Below are 4,772 nucleotides of genomic sequence, written 5' to 3'. Positions count from 1 at the left end.
TAAACTTTGAATGTTCGATGAATAGCCTTCAGGTACTTTAATTTCTGATAGTACCTTACAAAAGCTCAATTTCTCAGCTCGTGTTAATGTATAACATGCAGGTACAAAGACTTTTTTTCTCTCCTACTTGAGGGGCTAACTCTGATCTAATGTTCAGTTCCACCAAATCTAATCGAGTCTTTATTCCATCTTTTGTTTTACTAGGAATATCAAGCAATGTGCCAATAAGATTTGCACATACATTCTTTTCAATGTGCATCACGTCTAAGCAATGTCGCACGTCAAGATACTTCTAGTATTCTAACTCGAAAAGAATAGATTTTTTCTTCCAATAAGTTGAAGTGCTATCTCCACTGTACTTTTCTTTGATACTTTTGTTACCAAATGAATATTGATACTTACTTATTTTTGCAAGAATTTCCCACTCAATGGTTCTGGACCAAATTCTAATTCTTGTGCGCCACTAAAAGCTTTCTTTTGTTTCCTATATGGATGATGGCGGGGTAGAAACTTGCGATGCCCGAGATATGCCATCCTCTTCCATTTTGGTAAATAAGTGGATGAAGTATTCTCTCCACAAATTGGACATGCATGATATCCTTTAACCGTACAACCACACAAGTTACCATACGCAGGAAAATCATTAATGGTCCATAATAAAATGGCTTTAAGCATAAAACGTTGTTCTTCATATGCATCATAATATTCTACCCCATCTTTCCAAAGTTTTTTCAAGTCATCTACAAACGGAACTAAATAAACATCTATGTCATTTCCCAGTTGTTTAGGACCAGATATTAGTGTAGTCAACATAAAAATTTTTCGCTTCATGCACAACCATGGAGGTAGATTGTACGTCACTAACATCACTAGCCAACAACTATATCTACTACTAAGATCTCCATTTGATTTACCCCATCTGTCGAAAGAGCAAGACGAAGATTTCTAGGTTTTGACCCAAACTCTGGCCACAAGTTGTCTATTTTTTTCCACGATAGGGCATCTTTGGGATGTTTTAATAAACCATCTGTTTCTTTTTTTTTAGCATGCCACGTCAATAAACTTGCTGTTTCTTTACTTCGAAACATTCTTTCAAATATTGGAATTGGGGGGAAATACCACATGACTTTTGCTGGGATATTCTTAGCCCTTTCGTTTAAATTTTTTTGAAGTTTCGATCTTGACGTACCACAAATGGGGCATATATTTGCATTAGAGAGTTCTTTTCTAAACAAGCAACAATCATTTCTACATGCATGAATCTTCTCGTACTTCATTCCAAGAGTACCCAACATCTTTTTTGCTTCATAAGTAGAAGTTGGAATTTCATTAGGACTAGGTAATATGTCATGAATTAATTCCAACAACTGAGTGAAACTCTTATCGCTCTATCCAAATTTAGCTTTTAAATTATATAACTTTACCAATGTAGATATTTTGAAAAAGTTTTACAATTTGGGTACAATGGTTTCTTTGCATCATCTAATAATTCTTCAAAATTATCGGATTTTCCACTAAAATAGTTATTGTATGCAGCCTCAAACATTCCAATTGTGTCATCAACATCAACATCATCCTCGTCAACTTTGTCTCTTTCACTAGTAGACACATATTCATTGTTTCTCTTAATCGGTAATGATTCACCATGAAAAATCCATGTGTGATAACTTTGATCTATACCATTAAAAAATAAGTATTCTCTTATTTTGTTCACATCTAGAGTCTTTGCATTAACACACTTCAAACATGGACAACTCATGACATTCGGTATATTTGAATGTTGTAGACCATTTTTAATAAACACCTCGACCCCTAAACCATACTCAGCTGACATTCTATTCATTTTCATCCATGACTTATCCATATTGTAAAATATGCAACTTAATCTACAAAAAAAAAAAAAAAAAACAATAACAAGGGAAAATTTAAAAGCATAAAATTATGATTGTAAAATATGCAACATCAACAAATTTAGAACAACTAGACTTTTAAGATAAGCATCTTATAAATATTACATTGTCCTTGTTATTAATGTTGTTATGAAGTCCTTTTTGTGTTGGGTTTACCTTCTCCACTTGTCAACCTTCTTAAAACACGTCCAATGCAATCTTCCTATCTTCCTTCCAAATCCCCAAGAATCAAAATTTAGCCTTACACGTCAAACTTGAACCTAACAAATGAAAAACTTCACTCAAAATCAAGTATTGAATCAAAACAAATATCAATCCAAACAAATATCACAATAAACCATGTCCTTAGATTTTGTATGAGTCAATACCAAGGACTCAGTTCCTATCAATGAAAAGAAAAGCCAAAAAAACAAAATTCCAGGGTTATTCTGAATAATAAAGTAAGAAGTTGTATTTAGAAAATACAAGTAATATCTAACTGAAAGCAACAAATGTTTAATTCTAAATATGTAGTTGAACAAGCAAACTCAAAGGCTAAAATACTTCACTAACAATCCAAAGTTTGTACTCTTTAATTTCAAGCGAATTAATCATAGAGAAAACGAGATAGTGAAACCAATATCCAATTAGTTCACACATCTATTAAGCAAAATAAAAGAGGCACACCAATTAGGAGCTACATTGATAACTGCTGCATAATACATCACCTCATTTTTCATGTTTTATGAAAAGGAAAAAGAAAAAGAAATTTTCATCTTTCTTACTTGTTTGGCCCTTTCAATCTCTAAAAGCTCACACCTGATAATGACACAAAAACCAAACAAAGATTTATAGTTTGCTGAATTCAATCCTCAATATCATCAGAGTTCTCCATCATTTAGCAAAAGGAATCAAAATTATCATACTAGTTTGACCAGAGGGCTTAATCTATAAGTTTGGGAGATGTCATTTCCTCAAGTGGGCAAGCTAAAAATGACTTCAATTATCAACCCTAACCATCCTACAATCTCACCCTCTCTCTATTAAAACTATTGGGTTTTATTCAGTCAAGCATTATCACAAACAACAATTGAGAAGTCAAATTAATGCCATTAACATAATCTATAGAAATTGAAAATTTATATAAGAAAAAGTATAATATATATCATCTGTTGAGTAATTAACACTCCTAATAAAATTTCCCCTTCCCCTTTGGTCCTATCCTTGAAAAACTGTAGCAACCAAAATCAAATGAACAAAATGTCATCAACATGATAAACTCATTTTACAAGCTAAACGATGAATTCAAAAGAAATTTTCTTACAAACATGTATATAGTTTACATTATATTGAAATTTTCACTTGCTTCTTTTATCATTTGAAATCAAAGATTATTTAGAATAACCCTGTAAATGGTTTTATGAAAGAATGTATATAGAAAGGAAAAAGAACTTAAACACTGGTTTCCAACACTGCTCAGAGGTTGCAAATAACACTGCTCAAAATTCCAACACTGCTCAAACATGAAAGGAGTTGCAAATGATCGAAGGTTTAAATAATCACCTCTCACGGAAGAGAAGGAGATCAGCGACATGAAAGAGATCGACGGCGTGAAGGAGATCGACGGACACGGGCGAGCGATAGCGTGAAGGAGATCGACGACATGAAGGAGATTGACGGCGTGAAAGAGATCGAAGGCAAGCGAAGAAAGGTGAAGAACGAGCGACGACGAGTGAAGAAAGGTGAAGAAGATCGATGGCGAACGAAGAAAGGTGAAGGAGATCGACGGCGCGACAGAGATAGGGTTTGGGCATGTAAAGAAATCGAGAAGGAGTGCGATATTAGGGATATATTATTTAATAAAATAAGGAAAAAAAACATTACACCTTTAATGTCGGTTTTAAACCGACATTAAAGCCCATCTTCAATGTCGGTTTCCATTTGTTTTAAAAAACCAATATTACACATCCGATTTCACTTTTTCCAACCAACATTAAAGCCTGAATTTCTTCTAGTGGTAGTTTAAATGCTTATTGATTCAGTAGACTTCCGTTGCATGATATTTCATTCCTTCAATTTATATACTAAAGTAATGAAATAAATAATAACATACATCCAAACATACATCCATACACTATATAATTGATGCATGTATATGTTATTAATGCATATATATGTTATTAATGCATGAATGTATATATTATAACATTTATATTATATGATGCATGAGCATGCTATATTAATCAAATCATGCAACTAAATATAGTATAACACTTATAATATAAATGATGCATGAACTTAAATGCATAACTTATAGTGAGATTTAATACTATATGACATATAATATGACATATATATATAAATAACAATCATACATCAAATGCATAATTAATAAAAAAAATTATTGGATTGGGATTGGACACTTAAACAGTTAATTAAATTAATATAACACTTATATTAATTTAATTAATCAAAGTAACTTTCTATTACATAAATAAATAATCAACCAGTTAAAAAAAAGTGAATCGGGCCTTAAGCCGCTTGAACTGAACCATTCAGCCTTCGAACTGGACTCGAACTGCTCAAACTGACGGAACTGTAAGCGAACCAACCGAGCCACAAACTGAATCGACAAGAACCAGTTTGTCTTTTCCGTCTTGGAGCGTTTCAAAGCGTTATTCTTCTTTGCAGCGTTGCAGTCTCCACTGTACAACCGCGTTCTCCATCATTTCTGCATTGGGTTTTGATTTCTCCAGATCTCGACTGGAATATCCACGTACGACTCGTGAACACAAAAGTACAGACTTGATCACAATAATATGCCCTAAAACATGGGCCCTTACAAATTAAATTGTAAATACAAAGTAATGAATCTAAACAGAC

At 32.9% G+C, this 4,772-nt stretch overlaps 1 pseudogene; it reads right to left on the bottom strand.

Moving 5' to 3' along the window:
• Positions 1-402: 402 nt before the first annotated feature.
• LOC150036807 (uncharacterized) lies at positions 403-3,703 on the bottom strand (annotated as a pseudogene).
• Positions 3,704-4,772: the final 1,069 nt, after the last annotated feature.

This window comes from Benincasa hispida, chromosome 4, assembly GCF_027475165.1.
Source record: "Benincasa hispida cultivar pf3 chromosome 4, pf3_genome.v1.1, whole genome shotgun sequence".
NCBI lineage: Eukaryota > Viridiplantae > Streptophyta > Magnoliopsida > Cucurbitales > Cucurbitaceae > Benincasa > Benincasa hispida.
The sequence above is the reverse complement of the archived record's forward strand: the minus strand, read 5'-3'. Positions and strand labels throughout refer to the sequence as shown.